Consider the following 26,656-nt stretch of genomic DNA (forward strand, 5'->3'; position numbering starts at 1 on the left):
TATTAATATTATTATTAATATTATTATTATTATTATTATTATTATTATTATTATTATTATTATTATTATTATTATTATTATTATTATTATTACTATTATTATTATTACTATTATTATTATTACTATTACTATTATTATTATTATTATTATTATTATTATTATTATTATTATTATTATTATTATTATTATTATATTATTATTACTATTATTATTACTATTATTATTATAATCGTATTTGACCTAAAACCATTCATCATTTTTCAATGGATGTAAGTCTGCAATTCTTTCTTTTTTTTCTTTTCTTTTTCTTTTCAATATTAGGCAATGAACAATTACTTATTTTATCATGCTTAATCTCAAAGAGAGAGAGGGAGAGAGAAGATAATGATTATGATGATGACAATACCTAATACTTATACTACTATATTTTCATAGAGATCATATTTTATCAGAGATTTGAAAGCAACTATGGAATGATAACATGATTGATAATTTTTTGTTTGTATCTATAAACAGATTGTCTCTTGCTCATTATTATAAAATGTCAGATATATTCTATTTTCATTGTTTTAAAAATAAATATATTGTGTATATTGATATCATACAATGTGTATTATCCATATTGTGAGAGGAATATGAGTAAAGTCTCAAAGTTAGGCAGGCATGTGAGTTTGTGTGTGTGTGTTTGTGTACGTTTATGTATATAGACCCAAATGAATATAAAAGCTTTATTCACCAGATGTGAAAATGGGAATGTTTGGGTCCCAGGGTTTTTATGTCAGGGCCTTAAAGTGTGTTTGTCAGGGCCTCAAAGTGTGCATGTTCAGGGCCCAAAGCGTGTATGTCAAGGTTGCAAAGTGTGCATGTTCAGGGCCCCTACGTGTGTTGTCAGGGCCCCAAAGTTGGGTGGGGTTCCTGACCTCCCATAGTGGGCAGGGGGGTACATACTGTGTCTTCTATCCCCTTATATCTGTTTTCCAACTTGCTTTCTGTCTTTGTCTTGGAATGAGATTACTTGGTTTTTTTCCTGGCCCTGGTCAGAGTCCTGGCTGGGAAGGAAACAGTCAAATGCATAGTTATTGTTTTGGGAGGTGCTATTTTTTTCCTTGTAAATCATCTCTCTGTTATGCATTGTATTATGTTTAGTTTGCATATTATATTATATAATTTGTAAACATTTGAGTGTATTCCTCTTAGTTCGGGCCTATGCTTGTGTCTGGATGAGACTTAGGTTGTCTCAAACTGAGTACATTGGTGGTATGCTCTTGGAATCTACATCTGATCCCTATTTGAACCAATTCCCCTTTGTCTCACCTTTTCTTTTGTGCTTTAATTGTAATTCTAGAACTTTTTACTATCCCATTTTCTTCCTTTTTTACTGGCGCTTATATGACCTTAATGTGTTGCAAGCGCCGTAAAACCCTTAAAACAAACAAACAAAACAGGGCCCCAAAGCGTGTATGTCAAGGTTGCAGAGTGTGCATGATCAGGGCCCCAAAGCGTGTATGTTGGGGCCCCAAAGCGTGTATGTCAGGGCACGAAATTGTGTATGTCCAGGCCCTAAAGTGTGTATATCGGGGGACAAAGTGTGTATGTCTGGGGCCCACACTGACACATGTACATACAATCACCAAGGACTTCCTGTGTACAGACATTTACTTGTATATTTCATGTACGTTTCTATTCCCAAGTTTTTTAATGGATCATGAGGTACGCAAGAACCTCGTGACCTTAAACTAACCCCCAATCTTCCTTGGCTGTTGAAATCTCCTCCCTCATCATCAAATCCATTTCTTTTTGCATGCAAGTAAGTCTCAGGCTAGAGGCACAGATTGATGGCTTTTGGGAACTGATATACTTTTGTTTTTACTGGATCCAGCCTCCATTGTCTTCCCTTATTTCTCATGTGCGTGTTAATGAAGGTAGACTGTAGTTCTAAAACTTTAAAGATATTTCATAATCTACCAGCCTTTGCACTGATGTTGGTATGACCTACAAGTATTGTTAACGTTGTAAAAGTTTTAGAAACCTAAAGCAGTTATATGAATTTGTTGGGTAAAAAGATTTTCCAAATTTTTTTTTGTGGTTTTATGTTTTATCCAGGTTCCTGCTCCCTGTATTGATTCCTCACATGTATATGTAATGGCATATCGGTGATTACACAAAATTCTATTTCCAAACTCTGAATCATCCCAACATGAAACTGACCATTTTGAGGCAGTGGGTCACATATTCATTCCTAATTGACAGGATATGATGTCGTGTTTATACTTACTCTACAGTCTACAGTCACGTCAGTGAGTGGTTTGTACATAATTATATATATCAAGGGCATCTGATTCTAACCGTGATTTTGCCATGTGTGGCATTTTTTTTGGTTTTCTGTTTGCTTATACTGAAGCCCAACTTCTCTCCTACAACAATCCGGCTATTTGATGGGAATAGTCATGTGATCTTAACACACATGACTTACTTATTTACTTACTTATCCACACATGACAAGTGTTGTTGTAAAAGCTGGACTGTATTTTTTTAAAATATATATTTTCTTAAAAATCACATCTTTCACACTTACACAGTTAGAGTCCGACACCCTTGATATTCATATAAATAAATAGAAAATATGAACATTTCTATTGAGCATTTTCATGGATTTACCATGCTCAATGTGCTTCACTACTGTTCATATTTTGCTTTGCTGTACAGAAATGATTATATTATATTATATATTATGATAAATGAAAAGTCTGCATTTAATTTTCAATGAGATTAAAGATTAAACTGTACTCAATCAATAAATAAACCAAATTCAATGATTTAGTTGACCATATTTTATTTTTTACGTTTGCAAAGAGAAATTGCTGTTTTTCAAGAATTTACTTTAAATGTCGTATTTGAATATTAGACGTACTGTTTTGTTTTATTTATTTTCACTCGTCTCAATTGCGCTATTCACTATTTTGATGAATATTTGATCTCGATACCAAAAAAACTTAGCATAGCTCGGCTAGTCTATGCATTCAAGATAATACTAGTGTCAGAAAAGTCTCGCTGTAAAAGAAGCAACAACACCAAGAAGTTTTCTCCAAACCAGCAATTACAATTTAATAAACATGACTTTTGGTTTCGGAAACATCAACTTCATTCATGTTTGTTGAAGAAAGGATAAATGGTCTCTAATGGAAGAGAAAGAGAAGTAAAATTTTAATAGATGTCATTTTGGTGCACAATAATATTATGAAAGGCGATACAAAATTTTGCATTTATTATGCATGTCTGGCTATATCTCCTCGTGTTTCGTTTGGTCCCTGTTGTCATTTCAATCCATCTAGTGCCATTCATCAGGTCAGAGAGGATTTTTAATCGAAGGAAGTGGGGAAATAATTCAATTTGATTCATCTGTGAATTGTGAATTGTGACTGTCATCGATCGCCACTTCATTCAGTTACTTGTTCAAATTGTTGGTGTAAAATTTTTTTGAATGGGTCCATTGAAATATTTTTACAAATTATTATTATTAAATGCGAGTGTACAGGTTATTTTGTACCTTTTTTGTTGGTTTTTTATTTACCATTATTGTAACAATATTCACTTAGGATAACTTATACGTCTACAATTTTTGTAATGATTTGCTAAGCATTGATCACGTTTTGTCTTTTTGCATAAAAAATGCAGTCGTTGATTTATTTTTCTTTTCATTTTCTCTTCCCATCAAAGTCACAGCTTGCACCAACCAAATTTGTTAATGTTCTAGTTTCATGTCAATGTTCTAAGTGACAAATTAAGGAACAGTCACTGGTGACAAATTAAGGAACAGTCACTGGTGTCGGATAAAAATCCAAAAAGGTGTTTAGGAAACGGGGCCCCGACAACACAGAAAGGAAAATATGAGAGAAAATCATTCCAAAAAAATCAGCTTGCCTCGACGCCCCCAGTGGAGGCAGGCTGATATATTTTTTTGGAATATATTTTATTGTAGTTTTCTTTCTGTTTTGGCTGGCACTGTTTCATACACATTTCTTGAGATTTTTGTTAGTGTTCAATGACAGTTATTTCAATTTGACACTAAAAATAGAATGATTGAAGTTACGCCTTAAAAAAAAAGATCAGATCGGATTGGATCTTCCAGGTGGCCATGATTTGTGGTCTTGGCTTTTATTAAGTTATGAATTCTGGTGTCAACTTATTGCTCTTTAGGTTTTGGAACAACTTGTTGTCTTTGTTAAAAGCAATTTTTGAAATGAGAGGGAGATTAGTTGTACGTTTTTAAAGGATTTTACAAAATGATAATTTTAGATGTTGTTGATGCTTTAGAATGCTGGATTGTAACTGTCGTTAGACTTTGACGATAATCCACCTCATGCTTAAACTCTGACAACTCTGCCATTATGAAGGTGTACGTTCTTTACAATGCATGCATGTGTGTGATTGTGTGGGTGTGCGTCTATACAATGCATGCATGTGTGTGATTGTGTGTGTGTGCGTTCTTTACAATGCATGCATGTGTGTGATTGTGTGGGTGTGCGTCTATACAATGCATGCATGTGTGTGATTGTGTGGGTGTGCGTTCTTTACAATGCATGCATGTGTGTGATTGTGTGTGTGCGCGTCTATACAATGCATGCATGTGTGTGATTGTGTGTGTGCGCGTCTATACAATGCATGCATGTGTGTGATTGTGTGTGTGTGCGTCTATGTGTGCTCAAATAAAGTTGTCAGTTAATTTTAATTTCCGCTATGCCTATGACTTGTCCAATGGGGACAGCCAACTTTTTCAATGTTTCAAAGTTATTGAAATGTCCAAGATCACAATAATAATTACGATTCTCTCTCCCAGGAATGAATTGATTGCCATAGTTTGTAGTCTGTGTCTGTCGGAATGGACTTCAAATTATATCCCAATTTCCCTGGTCTGTCCCATAGGATTAAATCGAAGAGTGACATTATGTATGTATGCATGTGTGTGTGTGTGTGTGTGTGTGTGTGTGTGTTTGTGTGGGTGTGTGTGTATACGTGTTGATTCAATGATATTATTTGGAAGTGAACTTGAATGGCTTGGCTTTGATTAGGGTACACTAGCTAATCGGTTAGTTTGAGTCCAAATTATAATGTAGATGTTCATTGATTGATATTCCATGAGTGTTTGAAAGCCTGTGCGCACATGGTAGTGTTAGAGAAAGTCTAGATAAATGAGATTTATTTTTAACAAGCTGTACCCTGGAAAAACTTGTATTTAAAAGTCCCAGGTTGAAGAGGTTTTTGCCAAGATAAGGATCATTTAAATCGATCGATATTTGAAGCACGAGTTTTCTGGCCAAATTTTTAGATACGTTATTCCAGAGTACATACCTACAGCAGTGAATTGGTGAAAGCTGACAATGTTTGAAATGAATGAAAGGAAATTCTGTGAAATGAAAGTGTGGATTGATGGTTTGTGTCGAATGGACATGCTGTTGATTTTGTATCATCACATTTTTAAAATATTCTTTCCCCCTTTATGTATTTGACACACTTTCTTAATAAATATGACAAGAAGTTTTTCTTCGTTTGTCAAATAGACAGGACCAAATTAACTTGTACCAACTGTACAACAAAAACTGCCACCATCACCAACAACAACAAAAGTATCTACAACAGCAACCACAACATCATCATCTATAATATAAGAACAAGAATAACAATAACGTCAACTACAACAACAACCATTGCAATGACAACTGTAATAACACCACAATCAAGAGTGTGTTGAATGACCCCCCCCCCCCCACCCCTTCCTTACCCATACCATGTGTTGATATGTTGTGCCTATACAAGCACTGCTGACTGCTGACCATAAAACCTTTTTTCATAATTTGTAGATTTCATCTCAAGGCAATCGAGACGATAATTGAAAGATAATGCTAATAAATTATGATGATTATTATTATATGATATGATAATGACGATGACAATGATGAAGTTGTATGGATGGGTTTAAACCCAAGACTCTATGCACCATAACAAGACTCAACAATTGTTTTGCCACTTAATCCTTTTCAAGAATTTCGAGGACGAATAAAAAGAATAATTTTTTTTAAAAAACCAACTTCATACTATCAAAGCCAGTGTGTGCTTGTGTGTATGTATATTTGTGTGTGCGAGTGTGTGTCTGTGGTGTATATTGAGAGTGAGTGAGAGAGAGAGAGAGATAGAGTGAGAGAGAGAGAGAGAGAGACTCTTGCTACAACATCAATACATTGTACTTGTATTTATTTTTGGTAATAAAAACAAATCCACTATCTACCAACATAAAATTGTGTCTGTTGCTTTGTCTTTTTTTTTCTGGGCGGGGTTCCTGACCTCCCATAGTGGGCAGGGAGGTACTTATTGTATCTTCTATCCCCCTATATCTGTTTTCCAACATGCTTTCTGTCTTTGTCTTGGAATGGGATTGCTTGGTTTTGTCCTGGCCCTGGTCGGGGTCCTGGCTGGGAGGGAAACAGTCAAATGCATAGTTATTGTTTTGGGAGATGATAATTTTTTTCCTGGTAAATCATCTCTCTGTTATGTATTATTAAATTTGTTATAATTTATAATGTAAGCATTTGAGTGTGTTCCTCTTAGTGGAGGCCTTGCTTGTGTCCGGATGAGACTTATTGGTGATCTCAAACTAAGTACATTGATGGTATGCTCTTGGAATCTATATCTGATCCCTATTTGAACAAATTACCCTTTGTCTTACTTTTTCTTGGATGCTTTAATTGTAATTCTAGAACTTCTTACTACCCCATTTTCTTTCTTTTTACTGGCGCTGATATAACCTAAATGTGTTGCAAGCGCCGTAAAACTCTTAAAAACAAACAAAAACGTAGTCTTTTTTTCTTTAAATTCATTTTACTTTTCTGTTTTCTCATGAATTAATTTTTTTGGTCATTTTGTTTTAAAAAATTGTTTTGAAAATTACTCTCTGGGCGGGGTTCTTGACCTCCCATCGGGGGCAGGAAGGTACTTGTTGTGTCTTCTATCCCCTGGTATCTGTTTTACAATTGCTTTCTGTCTTTGTCTTGGAATGAGATTACTTAGTTTTGTCCTGACCCTGCCTGGGAGGGAAACAGTCTAATGTATAGTTTAGTTTTGATAGATATTTTTTTCCTTGTAAATCATCTCTCTGTTGTGCTAAGTTATCATAATTATTTTTCTTTAGCATATGATTTGTAAACATTTGAGTGTGTTCCTCTTATTGGGATTTTGTGCTGGCGCGTGGGTGAGACTTTAAGGTGATCTCAAACTGAGTACACTGATAGTGTGCTCTTGGAATCTACATCTGTTCCATATTTGAATGAATCCCCTTTGTCTTATTTTTTCCTCAAGTTCTTTTAATTGTCTGGGCGGGGTTCCTGACCTCCCATAGTGGGCAGGGAGGTACATACTGTGTCTTCTATCCCCCTATGTCTGTTTTCCAACATGCTTTCTGTCTTTGTCTTGGAATGAGATTACTTGGTTTTGTCCTGGCCCTGGCTGGGAGGGAAACAGTCAAATGTGTAGTTAGTTTTGGGAGATGATATTTTTTTTCCTTGTAAATCATCTCTCTGTTATGCACTGCATTATGTTTTGTTTATGTATTATATGATTTGTAAACATTAGAGTTTGAGTGTATTCCTCTTCGTGGGGACCTGTGCTTGTGTCTGTATGAGATTTTTAGGTGATCTCAAACTAAGCACCTCCCATAGTGGGCAGGGAGGTACATGCTGTGTCTTCTATCCGCCCATACCCGTTTTCCAATTGTTTCCTGTCATTGTCTTGGAATGAGATTACTTAGTTTTGTCCTGATCCTTGCAGGAGTTCCTTGGCTGGAAGGGAAACAGTCGAATGTATATTTATAGTTTTGGGAGATGATATTTTTTTCCTTGTAAATCATCTCTCTGTTATGCATTGTATTATGTTTAGTTGACATATTATATTATATGATTGTTAAACATTTGAGTGTATTCCTCTTAGTTGGGACCTGTGCTTGTGTCTGGATGATACTTAGGTGATCTCAAACTAAGTACTTTGACGGTGTGCTCTTGGAATCTACATCTGTTCCCTATTTGAACCAATTCCCCTTTGTCTTACCTTTTCTTTTGTGCTTTAATTGTAATTCTAGAACTTTTTACTATCCCATTTTCTTCCTTTTTGCTGGCGCTGATATGACCTTAATGTGTTGCAAGTGCCGTAAAACTCTTAAAAAACAAACAAAAACATCAAACTAAGCACACTGATAGTGAGCTCTTGGAATCTACGTCTGTTCCCTATTTGAACCAATTCCCCTTTGTCTGTTTTATTCTTGGATGCTTTAATTGTATTTTTACTGGCGCTGATATGACCTTAATGTGTTGCAAGCGCCGTAAAACCCTTAAAAACAAAAACACAACTTTTAATTGTACCTCTAGAATGATTTTACTATCCAGTTTCATTCCTTATGGGCAGGGAGATACTTACTGTGTCTTCTATCCCCATATATCTGTTTTCCAACTTGCTTTCTGTCTTTGTCTTGGAATGAGATTACTAAGTTTTGTCCTGACCCTGGTGGGGTTCTTCGCTGGGAGGGAAACAGTTGAATGTATAGTTAAAGTTTTGGGAGATGATAGTAAGAAAATGGGATAGTCGAACAATTTTAGATTTATGTACAATTTAAAGCATACAAGAAAAAGTAAGAAGGGGATTGGTTGTTTGTGTTTAAGGGTTTTACGGCGCGAGCAACACATTAAGGTCATATCAGCGCCAGTAAAAAGGAAGAAAATGTAGTAATTAGTTCTAGAATTACCCACCCAGTATGAGAGGATACCGGACCTCCCTGCCCACCAAGGAAGGTCAGAAGACTCCACCGTTTGTTTTTGTTTTTAAGGGTTTTACGGCGCTTGCAACACGTTAAGGTCATATCAGCGCCAGTAAAAAGGAAGAATTAAAGCATCCAAGAAAAGGTAAGACAAAGGGGAATTGGTTCAAGTAGGAAACAGATGTAGATTCCAAAAGCACACCGTCAAAGTACTAAGTTTGAGATCACCTAAAAGTCTCCAGACACCAGCACAGGTCCCCACTAAGAGGAATACACTCAAATGTTTACAAATCATATGTTAAAAATGAAAAGAGTAACAGTACATAACAGAGAGATGATTTACAAGGAAAAAAAATATCATCTCCCAAAACTATAACTATACATTCGACTGTTTCCCTCTCAGTCAAGGACTCCATCCAAGGTCAGGACAAAACCAAGCAATCTCATTCCAAGACAATGACAGAACGCAATTGTAAAACAGATAAGAGGGGATAGAAGACACAGCAAGTACCTCCCTGCCCGCTATGGGAGGGAAGAACCCCACCAAGAGACCCCACCGTAGGGATGTGTTAGTTAATATAAACACAAAGAGACTGAAGTCCAAAATAAAATAAAATAAACAAGAAGATTTAATCCTTGATGATACATACGATATAACATAAAACAATGATATATCTTATATAAATATAAGCTCTTTAAATACAACTTTTATAATCAAGGTTGTTTCGATGAAAGGCGTGGAAAAAAAACACACAAGGGAGATAATCAATTCAATTATTCAAGCCATGCATATGTGTGACTCAATGTCTCAAAACGGTTTTATGCCGGGATGAATAAGACCAGTAAACGTGAAATTATAATTAAAACGTCAATGAAATACGAACTTTGGGTCTTGTTGCAATTGTAAATTGTAAGAAATTGTATTTATTCTCCAAAATAAAGAATGAAAATTAACCCAAAGTTTCATAGAATATTTGTGGCTATAAATTCAATTGTCGTCACCTTTCTAGTTCATACCGTCAAACTACCGCTTTGATGCAGTGGGCCACATCTTATGATACACGTCACATACCACGCATGTTATGTGACCCACCACCACAAAACGATATTAGGTCAGAATGATCTAGGTGGAAAAAAAATTGACTGTCAAGTCAAAATATTGATCAGAATAAGAAAATTTTTTGTTCATTGTTGTTGATATAAAAATCCAACAAAAAAAACAAATAAAAACAACTCACTAATGAATGAATTGATTTTAACACAAAGTGTAGATAGTATAAGCTAAGCTTAACAATTCACTTTTAAGCATCCCGTTCACCTTGACATAAGACTGTTTAGAGACGACTGGTCATGTATAAAGAATTCCACTCACAAATCATTGCATATAATTTCTTCCTTTCTCACTAGAGATCTTCTCTTTTTCATTTTTACATTGCACACAGTTGGACGGTAACATTCAAGCTATTATTTATAAACCTTTGTTTGTTTGTTTTCAAAGGTTTTACGGCGCTTGCAAAACATTTAGATTATTTCAGTGCCAATAAAAATGAAGAGAATGGGAGAGTAAAAAGTTCTAGAATTACAAATAACGCACCCAAGGAAAAGTAAGACCAAGGGGAATTAGTTCAAATAGAGAACAGGTGTAGATTCCAAGAGCAAACTATCGGTGTACTTAGTTTGAGATCATCTAAATGTTTCATCCTGACAAAAGCACAGGACCCCACTAAAATGTTTATGTTTTTTAGGGTTTTACGGCGCTAAAAGAAACACACTCAAATGTTTACAAATCATATAGCCTATATTTAAATCAAAAAATAATACAGTGCATAACAGAGAGGTAATTTACAAGACAAAAAATATCATCTCCCAAAACTCTACTATACATTTGACTGCTTCCCTCCCACAAAACCAAGTGATCTCATTCCAAGCAAGTTGGAAAACAGACATAGGGGGATAAAAGACAGTAAGTACCTCCCTGCCCATTATGGGAGGTCAGGAACCCCACCCAGCCCAGAGATCTGATGTTAAAAGTGTCCCCCCCCCCCCCCCCCCAAAAAAAAAAAAAAGACAAAGCGCACTGATTCAAATAGGGAAAAATTCACAAGCAATGCACTGATGTGCCTATTTTGGCATAACCTTAAAGTCCCATCTAGGAACAAGCAAAGGCTCCCGCAATGAAGGACATACTCAAATGTTTACAAAGAACAATACATTCAAAATCAAATAACTATGATACTAGGTAACAGATAGATTATTTACAGTGAAAAAAAATATAATTATATGTGACTGTCTTCCTCCAAGCTAAGGATTCCCAACAGGACCAGGGAGAAAAAAAAACCCCAAAGTAACCTCAATTCAGGACAAAGACAGAAACATGGAAAGGGAAAACAAATGTGCGGGATAGAAGAGACAGCAAATGACCTCTCTGCTCATCGTGGAAAGTCAGGAGACCGCACCCAGCATCCTATCTTATCTTTGAAACAAGATGAGACAGTAAAAATATTCCATTACAAAATCAATGCAAACGTTGATGCTCGAAGGTATAGATAGTATGCAGATGACGTCACTCAGGCCTTTGTTATTGTTTTTGCCATCCGCGTTTGTGAGTTGTTCTCACTAAACTGTATTAACCAGACTATAAAAGTTCATGGTTACACCGAGTTTGTGTGTTCGTCCGTTATACTTCCGGATGGCAATGTTGTGAACTCCTTGGCCAAGCGCATTCTATCTATAAATATGATGGAATATAAGTGTGAACGTTCCAGCTTCCCCTTTGTCACCTAAAAACGATGAACGAGAGATGAGAGAATGGTATTGTGAAGACCAATAAACAAAAAATTAAATGGAAGTTCTGTTTCATGGTATGATTGTTATTTACACATAAAGACAGGAAATCAGTGTCAGTGTTCCGGATGAAGAAAGAGCTGGTTCTAATGAAAAAAAAAACAACAAAATGTATTTTTTAATATGTGACCCACTGAATTAATCACTTACGATATCAGAATGAAATACACGAGGAAAATTGAGTTTAAAGTTGAAATAATGAGAATGCTAAAATCTTAAGTTTGTTTTTAAAGTTAAAGAAACAACAATAAACTCAGGTAGAGCTAGAACAGAAAGTCTTCAGAGAAGAAACCTCCCTGTTTCAGTCCTTAACTTCTTACACTCTAAAGGGACTGGACCACACTTAGGTCATGACTCCTGGGTGCCTTTCTACTTTTTGTTTTGTTTTGGCGATTATCAAAACTCATGTAAAAAAGTTAGGCTTGTTTTGTTTGTTTTTAAGGGTTTTACGGCGCTTGCAACACATTTAGTTTATATCAGAGCCAGTAAAAAGGAAGGAAATGGAATAGTAACAAGTTGTAGAATTACAATTTTTAATTCAGAAAAGTGAGTGGAGCAGGCACTTATGTTGGTAACAACAAGATATGAAGTGAATAGAAAAGTGCCAGAAGACAATAGAGAATTAAAAATTTTTATTCTCTATTGTCTTCTGGCACTTTTCTATTCACTTCATATCTTGTTGTTACCAACATAAGTGCCTGCTCCACTCACTTTTCTGAATTAAAAATTCACCCCATACACCGGAGCATACTCAATGTCTCAATCGTTTCTATGTTATATGTTTGTGTTGAGAATATTGGCTATTAAGCTTAACTGCTGGTCAAAATTATTCGCGATGGTGGTGTACGAACGAATCGGCGGTCTCAAGAAGTGGGTGAGAGAGGGATCTAGTAATGACTTTGAGTTTGAAACGAATATTTTTGTGTTCGTGGATAGCTCACACGGTAGAGCCACGCTCTCACCTGCCAGGCGGAGTTGTCGTACCAATAAGGTCGCAGGTTCAAACCCCACCACCGCCGCGAAAAATTTTTATTCTCTATTGTCTTCTGGCACTTTTCTATTCACTTCATATCTTGTTGTTACCAACATAAGTGCCTGCTCCACTCACTTTTCTGAATTAAAAATTCACCCCATACACCGGAGCATACTCAATGTCTCAATCGTTTCTATGTTATATGTTTGTGTTGAGAATATTGGCTATTAAGCTTAACTGCTGGTCAAAATTATTCGCGATGGTGGTGTACGAACGAATCGGCGGTCTCAAGAAGTGGGTGAGAGAGGGATCTAGTAATGACTTTGAGTTTGAAACGAATATTTTTGTGTTCGTGGATAGCTCACACGGTAGAGCCACGCTCTCACCTGCCAGGCGGAGTTGTCGTACCAATAAGGTCGCAGGTTCAAACCCCACCACCGCCGCGAAAAATTTTTATTCTCTATTGTCTTCTGGCACTTTTCTATTCACTTCATATCTTGTTGTTACCAACATAAGTGCCTGCTCCACTCACTTTTCTGAATTAAAAATTCACCCCATACACCGGAGCATACTCAATGTCTCAATCGTTTCTATGTTATATGTTTGTGTTGAGAATATTGGCTATTAAGCTTAACTGCTGGTCAAAATTATTCGCGATGGTGGTGTACGAACGAATCGGCGGTCTCAAGAAGTGGGTGAGAGAGGGATCTAGTAATGACTTTGAGTTTGAAACGAATATTTTTGTGTTCGTGGATAGCTCACACGGTAGAGCCACGCTCTCACCTGCCAGGCGGAGTTGTCGTACCAATAAGGTCGCAGGTTCAAACCCCACCACCGCCGCGAAAAATTTTTATTCTCTATTGTCTTCTGGCACTTTTCTATTCACTTCATATCTTGTTGTTACCAACATAAGTGCCTGCTCCACTCACTTTTCTGAATTAAAAATTCACCCCATACACCGGAGCATACTCAATGTCTCAATCGTTTCTATGTTATATGTTTGTGTTGAGAATATTGGCTATTAAGCTTAACTGCTGGTCAAAATTATTCGCGATGGTGGTGTACGAACGAATCGGCGGTCTCAAGAAGTGGGTGAGAGAGGGATCTAGTAATGACTTTGAGTTTGAAACGAATATTTTTGTGTTCGTGGATAGCTCACACGGTAGAGCCACGCTCTCACCTGCCAGGCGGAGTTGTCGTACCAATAAGGTCGCAGGTTCAAACCCCACCACCGCCGCGAAAAATTTTTATTCTCTATTGTCTTCTGGCACTTTTCTATTCACTTCATATCTTGTTGTTACCAACATAAGTGCCTGCTCCACTCACTTTTCTGAATTAAAAATTCACCCCATACACCGGAGCATACTCAATGTCTCAATCGTTTCTATGTTATATGTTTGTGTTGAGAATATTGGCTATTAAGCTTAACTGCTGGTCAAAATTATTCGCGATGGTGGTGTACGAACGAATCGGCGGTCTCAAGAAGTGGGTGAGAGAGGGATCTAGTAATGACTTTGAGTTTGAAACGAATATTTTTGTGTTCGTGGATAGCTCACACGGTAGAGCCACGCTCTCACCTGCCAGGCGGAGTTGTCGTACCAATAAGGTCGCAGGTTCAAACCCCACCACCGCCGCGAAAAATTTTTATTCTCTATTGTCTTCTGGCACTTTTCTATTCACTTCATATCTTGTTGTTACCAACATAAGTGCCTGCTCCACTCACTTTTCTGAATTAAAAATTCACCCCATACACCGGAGCATACTCAATGTCTCAATCGTTTCTATGTTATATGTTTGTGTTGAGAATATTGGCTATTAAGCTTAACTGCTGGTCAAAATTATTCGCGATGGTGGTGTACGAACGAATCGGCGGTCTCAAGAAGTGGGTGAGAGAGGGATCTAGTAATGACTTTGAGTTTGAAACGAATATTTTTGTGTTCGTGGATAGCTCACACGGTAGAGCCACGCTCTCACCTGCCAGGCGGAGTTGTCGTACCAATAAGGTCGCAGGTTCAAACCCCACCACCGCCGCGAAAAATTTTTATTCTCTATTGTCTTCTGGCACTTTTCTATTCACTTCATATCTTGTTGAGAATTACAATTAAAGCATCCAAGAAAAAGTAAGACAGAGGGGAACTGGGAACAAATAGGGATCAGATGTAGATTCCAAGAGCATACCACCCATGTACTTAGTTTGAGATCACCTATAAGTCCCATTCGGACACAAGCACCAAATCCAACAAAAGAGGAATACACTCAGATGCTTACATTATACATTCAAAATAACAAATATAATTATACATAACAGAGAGATGATTTACAAGGAAAAAAATAGCATCTCAAAACAATAACTATGCATTTGACTGTTTCCCTCCCAGCCAGGACTCCGGCCAGGGCCCAGACAAACCCAAGTAATCTCATTCAAAGACAAAGACAGAAAGCATTTTGGAAAACAGACACAGGGGGATATAAGACACAGTATGGACCCCCCTGCCTGCTATGGGAAGTCATGCAACACAATTAGGTCATTTCAATGCCAGTAAAAAGGAAGAAATTGGGATGGTTTAACAAATTCTAAATTTGCAACTGAAAGCACTTTGAGAATCAGTAAGACAAAGGGGAATGGTTCGACTAGGGAACAGATGGAAATTCCAAGGACATACTATCAATGCACTGAGTTTGAGATCACCTAAAAGTTTCATCCGGACACAAGAACAGGATCCCACCAAGAGGAATACACTCTAATGTTTACAAACCATTATAAATAACAATGCATATCAGACAGCTGATTTACATCGGAAAAAAATCATCTCCCAAAACAAACAATATACATTTGACTGTTTCCCTCTCAGCCAAGGACTCTGGCAAAGGAAAGGACAAAACCAAATAATCTCATTCCGAGACAAAGACAAAAAACAAATGGAAAACAGATATAGGGGTATAGAAAACACAGTAAGCGACCTCCCCACTGTGAGAGGACAGGTACACCACCAAGAAATGTTTGTTTGTTTTTAAGGGTTTTACGGCGCTTGCAACACATTAAGGTCATATCAGCGCCAGTAAAAAGGAAGAAAATGGGATAGTAAAAAGTTCTAGAATTACAATTAAAGAAACCAAGAGAAAATAAGACAAAGGGGGAACTAGGAACAAATAGGGATCAGATGTAGATTCCAAGAGCATACCTTCAATGTACTTAGTTTGAGATCACCTATAAGTCTCATCCGGACACAAGCACAAAATCCAACAAGGAGGAATACACTCAAATGCTTACATTATACATTAAAAATAAATAAGATAATACATGACAGAGAGATGATTTACAAGGAAAAAATATCATCTCCCAAAAAAATATCTATGCATTTGACTGTTTCCCTCCCAGCTAGGACTCCGGCCAGGGCCAAGACAAAACCAAGTAATCTCATTCCAAGACAAAGACAGAAAGCATGTTGGAAAACAGATATAAGGGGATAGAAGACACAGTATGTACCTCCCTGCCCACTCTGGGAGGTCAGGACACCACCAAGAAAAAGTTAGGTTTAGAATTCAATATTGAACATTTAGTACAACTGGACATAATACTGTTTTGTTATGATCCGTCACACATAATATGAATGCCCCATTGTTCCTATCCATGTATTGGTGTCCATGCTAATCCGAAGCTTTGAAAAAAAGAAACCTTTATACTCTCAGATGTGAAATGAGTATAAAATTAAAACACTGTCATGTTTAGTTCCTCTTGATTTTTAGAAGCTTTACAGTCCTGACCACACTTGAAGTGACAGCATTAGAGAGAAAAAAAATGATGACAGGATACTCTGAGGATTCTGAGAATAAATGTAACAGATTAACCAGTTATTGCCTACTCTAGAAAAACACGTATTTCAAAATCTGGCCCGAAAACTTGTCCTTCAAATTATATCGATCGATTTAAATGATCCTCATTTTGTCAAAACCTCTCAAACCTGGAAAATCAAGGAAGTCTCAGGTTTGAGACTTTTTGGGCAAGATGAGAGTCAATTTAATTTCCGGCCAATTTGATCAAAACAGAGTTTTTCAGAGTACAGTAAATATCAGATTTATGCTTTGGTCAGTGCAAATCTTTTTTGTTTTTAAATGCATATTTTGTTGGATCCCGCATGAAATGGTCTATATCAAATCAACATATAATTTCAACATTGTAAATATTTTCATTTAAGTAAAAAGCCTTTCTCAAAATTCCTGAAAATGTCAGATTGAATGAATTTTATATGAATTAAAAACAATGAAATAAAATTGTGCAAAATTTGATGGAGGGCTGAAGTCTGCGATGAGTTTATTGCAATAAACTATTTTTTAAATTTGTCAATAAATAAATAATCTTATTTTTTGTTGTTTGTTTGGGTTTTTTTTGAGAGATTTAATGACACTTGCAATGTACACGGTTCATTTAAACACCAGAAAATAGAAAAACTATAGATTTCAATGAAAGTTTGTTCCTTGTTTGCTTTCTTTTAAGAGATTTAATGGCGCTTGCTACACTTTTAGGTCATTTTAGAACCAGTCAAAGAGAAGAAGACAGAATAACCAGAAAACAAAAAACAAAAATTGAATTACTATTAAAAGTGCGAAAGAAAAAGTAAGACAAAGAAGAATGGCTCAAATAAAGAGAACCTAATCGTCCGATCCAGACACAAGCACAGGGTCCTATTGAATTGAACACATTCAATTGTTTACAGAATATTTCATTCCAAAAAAAAAAAATCTGAACAGATCACAAGATAGATTATATATTTACAAGGAAAAAATATATCTCAAAAAACGAATATTCTATATATATATTTCACTGTTTTCATTTCGCCAAGGACAGAACAAGACGTAGTAATCTCATTCCACAGAAAACAGCCTGGAGAAGGAAAACAGACATAGAGAGATAGAAGATGGCAAGAATTACTTCTCCATCCACCTGGATGGAGGTAAGGAGGGGGTTGAAAAAAAATATACATTTCATTTATCACCAAGCGATGCCATAAGATATGAAATTTCATGAACATTTCAACACAATAAGGTGCAAGTATATAAATACCCAAACAAAGGCTTGAAGACCCTCACACACACAAACACACACACACACACACACACACATACAAGGGAACAGTAAACAATCGGTGACATAAAAAAAGAAAACAGCCCATACACACATTCGAACAATCATTCATGAGACAAATCCCAGTCTAACAATTCTTAACATGAAACAAATCACCTCACATGTTTAAAAACAACAAAAATATAATCAAGTCAAGATAACATTTAAAATAACAATAAATATAAAGTAGAAAGCAGTTTATGTGTAAAATCTGACCTGGTATTTCAAACCAGTATTAAGTTAGGCAGAAGTAGAAACCGAATAGTGAATTTAAAGTGGATATGAATGAAATTATAATTATTACTTTATTATCATCATTACTATCAGTATTATTGTCATCATTATTACAACTATTTTAATTACTTTTCCCCCTATTTAAGATCTGTAACCTAACAATACTTGCCTATTTGGACAACAAAGATTATTATTATTATTATTATTATTATTATTATTATTAGATTATTATTATTATGATTATTATGATTATGATTATTATTATTATGATTATTATTATGATTATTATTATTATGATTATTATTATTATGATTATTATTATTATGATTATTATTATTATGATTATCATTATTATGATTATCATTATTACTATTATTACTATTATTATTATTATTATTATTATGATTATTATTATTACTATTATTATTATTATTATTATTATGATTATTATTATTATGATTATCATTATTATGATTATTATTATTACTATTATTACTATTATTATTATTATTACTATTATTATTATTATAATAAATTATAATATTATTATTATTATTATTATTATTACTATTATTATTATTATTATTATTATTATTATTATTATTATTATTATTATTATTATTATTATTATTATTATTATCATTATTATGATGATTATGATTATTCTTACAAAATCGTAGTTGTTTAAAGTTAAAAAGACTATAAAAACAATTCCTCAAAATAAAGCATTTTGATTGGCCCAAGTCCGATGCTAAACGTGAAAGCAGCAAGTGGGTGCATTTGTTACTTTTAGCTAAAACTCCAAGTACAACCACACCCAAAGCTATCCAAATATTGAAGATAGCCAAACTTTACAATGATACTGTTATGGACTTATACATAGTTACTCTAGGAAAGAGTTGCTCCCCTTAGTTATTAGCTAATTGATTTTAGTTACAGCTTAATTACTTATTATTCATTAAGTCCATTGTTAAAATATTATTTGTGCTTAACAAATATCAGAGTGGCATGCCCTAGAGAAGGAGGCACTCTTTGTTCCTTACTTTTCATAGTTGAGTTACTTATACTATTTTTCCTTCTTAAAATGTTGTTGCGATATATTTGTATATACTCTAACTTATACACAGTAATAAACTGTTCTCTCACATATCACTTAACGCTTCTGAAAGCAGACGTTTTCCTTGTCAACCAATCGCCGGTTGTTTACAAAATACTGACTAACATGGCGAGTCAAGAAACACCAGCTAAGGCGATAACTGCCCTCAGTCTTCCAGATATCGAAAAATATATGATGGAGCAGTACCACCCTCGACTATTTGTTGTCAGAGAACGTTATAAATTTTGGACGAGCCTCCAGAGGAAACCAGGCGAAACTATTCAGGAATTGGCAGCTAGAATTCGCCAGAGCGCTGTCACATGCGATTTCCCATCCATTGAAAACCCCTTGGATGAAGCTATGCGTACCTGTTTCATGTGTGCAGTTAACAACACAGCTGTTCTTGAAGCGCTATTCAAGCACAAGGAGGACGAGCTTTCGTTTAACAAAGCCATCGAGGTCGCCACGGAGATAGAAGATGCCTCAAAAGTGGCTAACGAGACTGCATTATCTGTTCAACCCGAGGTCCATAAAATTAAGCCTCAAAGAAAACAGATTCCGATAATTCAGCAAGGCAGTCAAAACAAACAGCATATCAAACGTTCGAATGAAAGACAGACAGAGCCGACAACGGATTTTGATAATAAAAATCAAACCTGCTCGAGATGCGATGGGCGCCACAACAGACAAAACTGCAAATTCAAAACAGCCGTTTGTCGCTTCTGCCAGAAAACTGGACACATCGAAAGAGCCTGTAGACGTAAAAAGAGAATGTCGAGTTCGCCTAACGTCAACACGATTCGTCGCATGTCACGGGTAAGTGCCGACCCAGTCTTCGACAGAGAGGAAGATGGAGAAGATGTCAACACTGTGTTTACAATCTCTACAGTTGGAAAACAGCTAAGAGCTACTGACCCCGGAGTCATCGCTAGAGAATCCGCTAAAGATGACACCATATCCGTTGTCATGAGAAATATGACTCGTAAATGGTCTAAATCAGATTCCAAAACGGACAATCTTAAACCATTCTTCAAGATGAAGGACACGCTGTCAACGTCTCATGGATGTTTATTCTACGGATCAAGAATCGTTATTCCTAAGAGTTTGCAACGAGACGTCCTCAATATCCTTCACAACGGTCATTTCGGCATGCAACGCATGAAACAATTAGCGCGAACGATCGTATATTGGCCAGGTATTGATTCTGACATCGTCAATACGTGTCGTGGATGTGTTACGTGTGCAGAACATCAAAACAACCCACCAAAGGAGCCAAACCATCCATGGATAACGCCAGACTCACCGTGGAGTCGAATGCACATCGATCACGCAGTGAATTTTATGGGTAATAACTGGTTAGTAATGGTCGACGCCTACTCAAATTACCCATGCATTCACGCAACCAGTTCGACGTCAACGAAAGCAACAACTAGCCTTCTGGAAGAGGACTTCGCTCACTTCGGCTATCCTCACGCTATCGTGTCGGACAACGCAGCATGCTTCACTTCTGACAAATTTCAGACATGGTGTAGGGAGAGGGGAATCAAACATCTCACTGGAGCTCCCTATCATCCCGCTACAAACGGTGCAGCAGAACGACTTGTGGGAAGTTTTAAAAAGGCTTTGAGAAAATCGTCTTTTCCTCCAAGACAAGCCTTGCAACAATTTCTTATGCAATATCGTCGCACACCTTTAGCTTCTGGTTCGTCACCTAGTGAATTGCTTCATGGACGTCAAATTCGCACATTGATCGACACACTCCGCCCATTGTCCACCTCAAATTCCAAACCACGTGTAGCAAAAACGCGTTATAAAGTTGGGACACACATTTATTCCTTACGTTTTGGTAATCGAAATGACAGAGAGGCGAAATGGATTCCCGCAACTGTCACCAAAGTGTTGGGACCACGTCATGTCATGGTAACTCTCCAGAGAGACGGAACAACGTGGAAGCGTCATATTGAACAAAGAAGACCACGTTACAACCTTCCTCGCCAAAACGTATCTGCTACAGCAAATGATACCATAGAGGACGATTTCATTACTAATCCTATCGGTGATTATTGTGAGCGTTCATCATCGAATGCAGCTACCCCCGGAGCAGAATCGGATCGTGTCCAACTGAGAAGATCGTGTCGTACCAGAAAATTCCCCAATCGATTTTAGCCTTCGAACCTTCGAAACCCTTCTCAGGCAAAACAGGGAGGTGTTATGGACTTATACATAGTTACTCTAGGAAAGAGTTGCTCCCCTTAGTTATTAGCTAATTGATTTTAGTTACAGCTTAATTACTTATTATTCATTAAGTCCATTGTTAAAATATTATTTGTGCTTAACAAATATCAGAGTGGCATGCCCTAGAGAAGGATGCACTCTTTGTTCCTTACTTTTCATAGTTGAGTTACTTATACTATTTTTCCTTCTTAAAATGTTGTTGCGATATATTTGTATATACTCTAACTTATACACAGTAATAAACTGTTCTCTCACATATCACTTAACACTTCTGAGTTGAGTGATTCCACAATATTAATCTGGAGGCCCGTCAAAAACACAACAGATACCATAAAAAATCAATACATCCATGCTTATTCAATAATCACCTACTCAGAAAACAAACGTTTTTCAGCAATTTTTATATTTTTTCTCAAAATCAATGCTACCGTACTTACACAGTTACAGCCAAGACTTCGATATTCAATTTATTCAAGTTTCATATTTTTGTCAACAGATTCAATTTTCAATGTTTAATTCATCAAACTGACCTAAGGCCATTCCTCCTGATGATTTGATGCGTGAGATTGAATTGTATTTTTGTTTATTGCATTTATTCATTGCATTTATTTATTGCATTTATTAATTGTACCTATTTATCTATTGCATTTATTTATACATTGATTGATTTAATTTATTTCTTATCATATAGACTTTGAACTCCATATTCGCCATTTTGCCCATTTCTAAATACTACCAGATTGATGCAGTAATTCACAAATATCAATGACTGACTCACAGCTTGGACCCTTCATTAACCTTCTCCTTACCAACAAATAGGAAAATCATCACATTCGTTACGATCCAACCAGCACTTTTATCATTCAGATTTCTTTTGTTGTAAATCACACAATTTCAAGACAAATGTTTCATTATAGCTGTAAAAACGTGACACTGTGTTGAAGAGTTTATTTTACTGATCAATATTATGCATAGAATGTAATTTATTGCTTTTCTGTTTGAGTAAAAAAAAACAAACTATTTTTGTGTTGGGTGGGTGTGAAATTTGGGGGAAAATTCTGAAAATGGCTGGTAAGGATAGGGTTAAACCAAGAACAAGGTTCTTGTCAGAGACATTAAAAAAAAATTTTTTTAAAGGGTTTTACGGCGCTTGCAACACATATAGGTCAAATCAGCTCCAGTATAAAGAAAGAAAATGGGATAGTAATAAGTTCTAGAAATACAATTAAAGTACCCAAGAAAAGGTAAGACAAAGGGGAATTGGTTCAAATAGGGAACAGATGTAGATTCCAAGAGCCCACTATCAAAGTACTTACTTTGAAATCACCTAAATGTCTCATCCAGACACAAGCACAGGTCTCCACTGAGAGGAATACACTCAAACGTTACAAATCATATTTAATACGTAAACAAAACATAAAACAGGACATAACAGAGAGATGATTTACATGGAAAAAAATATCATCTCCCAAAACTCTAACTATACATTTGACTGTCTCCCTCCCAGCTAGGGTATCCGACCAGGGCCTGGACAAGACCAAGTAATGTCATTCCAAGACAAAGACAGAAAGCATGTTGGAAAACAGATTAGGTGGATAGAAGAAACAGCAAGTACCTCCCTGCCCACTATGGGAGGTCAGGAACCCCACCCAGTTGTCAGAGACAATAAAACAACATGACATTATTGAAAACATTTGTATATAGATATTGAGTATATAAAAAAAAAAGGTAAACAAAATGTTTACAAAAATTAATTTCTCTTTACATTAAGGCGTTTACGTTGTAAACAACAACAACAACGAGTGTGTAGAATTAATAGGATTCTGTGGTCTCAAGCATGAAGCTGATAAGCCATATTTTAATACAATGAAAAAGTTGGGACAATTTCATGGAAAACAAGGTTTGGAATAATAACAGATAATAAATGTTCAAAAGATTTGTAATAAGTCTTTAGATAATAAATATTATTCAAATTTTAACAACAGTGAAGAAACTATGACTTATAGTGATATATTATATTATATGTTTTGTAACTAGTTTTTCAAGAAAAGGGGGCTTATCAGGTTCATGCACAGGGCCACAGAATTAAGACTTGTGTATATATAAATATATTTTATTTTAAAAAAAATAGAAATATTGTTTGATCTGCGCATTCAAATTTTAAATTAAACACAATAAGTTTGTTTTTCAAAGTAAAAAAAAAAATATCGACATTTATCATACATTACAATCTATGCTACAATCTGTATTGACGACATCTACAGCTAGTTATTCCATTAGTTCTCGTTGCTTCTTCGCCAGGTTTTCAAGGGTTGTACAGCACTGGAGACAATATTAATGCTGTACTCTGAATAAAATAAGTTTTAAAAATTTTGGCCTGAAAACTCATCCTTTAAATAATCTACTATTAAAATTAAAATGATCCTCATCTTATTCCCCCCTCCCCCCCCCCAAAAAAAAATAAAAAAATTAAAAATCTCAATCCTGGGATTTCGTTGAAGACTACTGCATCAGACCATATTTAAATCAATCGCCATTTCGAGGTCGAGTTTTCTGGTCAAACTTTTTTTAAAGTGATTTCTCAGAGTAAGGCAGTTTAGTCCATTCCAGCGACAGTAAATAAAAAGAAGATGGGAAAGTTTTATTGTTTGTTGCTTTAGGTCTCTTCCAACACAATTGAGGTTATATGAGAGACCGCTGAAACAAAAAAACAAGCAATCTAACAAAAATAGTACAAATGTCAATCAAAAGCATAACCTAAAGATATCATAAGCTAAATTATAAATAACCAAGAACAAACAGGCAGAGGATTTACAGGAAAAAAAATATCCCCTGTCAAAAATACAATCACAAACAAAAGAAGCAGGATAGGCTAGTAAAGAGAAGAAGAAACGACATCACTATCGGATCGTACACCCATGCGAACATCATAGGTATATGATTCAAGGGTGATGCTCCCATCCAACCACCCGCATGGGAAAGTTTTAAAAACTTGTTGATTTACAATCAAAAGCACATGAGAAACAGTAAGACAAAGGAGACTTGTTCAAATAGGGAACAGAAATAGATTTGAAGAGCAATTGATTAGTTTACGGTTAGCCTAAAAGTCTCATCAGATTCAAACACAGGATACCACTATGAAGGATGCACTCCAATGTTTACAAATGACAATATATTCCAATTTATAATAGGTTTAGACTTAACTGACTAGTATGTCCTTCAGAGCCAGAGTTTATCCCAGTTTCTATAGCATTAAATGGACAATAGCAATTGCTTGCTACCCTTTGGATAGGGCACTTGTCTATCGCAAAGTACTTTCCACCAGATCTAGCAGACCCAGCTACCCAATCATGGGTGGGTGGAATGGGGGAGGGGGGTCAGAAAAAAACCCCCTCAAAACTGCACCCGGGGATCAATCTCAGTCCCTTTGCTCGTCAAGTGAGTGCTCTATCTACCAACTGAGCTATCGGGATACCCTGACAAGTGCAAAGGAAAGATGGAAAACTTGGCTGTTGGGTGGAAAGGAAAACTGGAGAACAAAAGGGGACGAGTTTGACAGAGATCAAAACAAGATCCCAGAGCAATTTAACCCTGGTTGATAAACATGTAAAAATTAAGTACTAGTAAATACTAAGCGATCATTTCAACTATTAGAAAGAGGATAACCCGATATTTCGGCCACATCAGAAGGCACGACTCACTACAGAAGACCATTGCAGAGGGAAAGATAGAAGGCAAGCGTGGTCGAGGACGAAGAAGGACAAGCTGCCTTGGAAATGTCGCAGCGTACGTAGGAAGCCTCATAAATCAATGTGCGAAACTCGCAGATGAGAGAGAGAGCTGGCGAACCATGATCTCCAACGTCGTGTCCGACATGGAACATCGGTAAAGGTAAAGGTAAATACTGTAAATACTAAGCAGCTAGAAAACTGTGTGGACTGTACAAACTATCCGACAAAAAATGAAGAGAAAAACATTTTTTAAAATCCAAAAAAAAAAAAAAAATACTAAACACAACACCAATGTTTAACAGGACAGGATGTGAGTCGACCACCTCTTCTGACTTTTCTGATTCTACTCATTGTATGCTCTGTTTTTACTGTTCGTTGAGGGAGGGTTTTGAACTCAAAACATTGCCATCTTATGATAAAAGCTATGTTCAGAAACGTGTTCGAAAATTTTAATGTTTTTGTTTTTCTTTTATTTTTAAGGGTTTTACGGAGCTTGCAACACATTGAGGTCATATCAGCGCCAGCAAAAAGGAAGGAAATTGGAAAGTACAAACATTCTAGACGTACAATTAAAAGAACTGGAGGAAAAATTAAGACAACGGGGAATAAGTTCAATAAGGCAACAGATGGAGATTCCAAGAGCACACTATCAATGTACTCAGTTTGAGATCACCTTTATGTCTCACCCATACACCAGCAGAACAGTCGATGTAAAGTATTTCGATGATTTTTTGAAACCATTATATTCATTTTTGATAGATTAAATTAAGTAGAATCTCTTAAGTAAAATATTCACATTCACTGTGTGGTGTGTGAGGACAATATAATTTGATGCAATACTGTAGTCCAAAAGGCACTTTGACATTTAGTCATAAACAGCCGTGTAATTTTAGGCATCTCACAATAACAATAACATAATCACAAACATACCATCACAATTTACTCATACATCATCTTAAAGAACAAGCACCTCATCTTTCATAATGGTAAAACTGAAGATATTTGTAAACAAAAAATATTGAAGATAAAATTTAGTTAATGAAAGAAATGTTAATAATAAAAATAATATTATGACCAGCATAAATAAACTGAAATGTGACATGCCTTGTCAAACGGGTATTATGTCGATATAACTGTACAATGGCAAGCAAAATTGAGTTTAGAGTTAAAGATAATCAGAATTAAGAAAAAAAAAAAAGTTTTACAACGCGTATGGGGCAAATTTTGCTTTCGTCCATGGGTAGGGTGGGTGGGTGGGGGTTGGGAAGGGAGGACGTTTATTTTAACAAATCTTTCATAAAATATGTGCCCTATCGTCTCAAAATGGTATTATGTCAAGGTAATACCAGATGACAAAAAGTGGATGTAAAGTTTTTTAAAAATCAAAGATATGAAATTTTACCATTTTAGACCCTTCAGATTGTCTATTCTATTCTAACTTCTCAATAAATAAATAAATAAATAAATAAATAAATAAAAACTGTTATTACAAGTCTAATATTTTTGGCTATAAATTCAGTTTTCATCATCTAAACCGTTCAGACATAATACTGTTTTTAGGCAACAAGTCCCGAGTGACCAGAAATGGGAGATGTTAGTTTTTGTCACTATAGGACACTGTGTC

At 35.8% G+C, this 26,656-nt stretch overlaps 1 protein-coding gene across 1 annotated transcript in view; it reads right to left on the reverse strand.

Moving 5' to 3' along the window:
• Positions 1-16,306: 16,306 nt before the first annotated feature.
• The window catches only part of LOC144970987 (phosphatidylinositol 3-kinase regulatory subunit gamma-like), a 28,859-nt gene continuing 18,509 nt past the window's right edge, over positions 16,307-26,656 (reverse strand). The window contains exon 10 of the mRNA XM_078911248.1: positions 16,307-16,438. The gene's annotated coding sequence lies outside the window, so the exon portion shown is untranslated. The remainder of the gene's footprint in view (positions 16,439-26,656) is intronic.

The sequence above is a fragment of the Berghia stephanieae genome, chromosome 1 (assembly GCF_034508935.2).
Source record: "Berghia stephanieae isolate SIO BIC M18660-M18661 chromosome 1, UCSD_Bste_1.3, whole genome shotgun sequence".
NCBI lineage: Eukaryota > Metazoa > Mollusca > Gastropoda > Nudibranchia > Aeolidiidae > Berghia > Berghia stephanieae.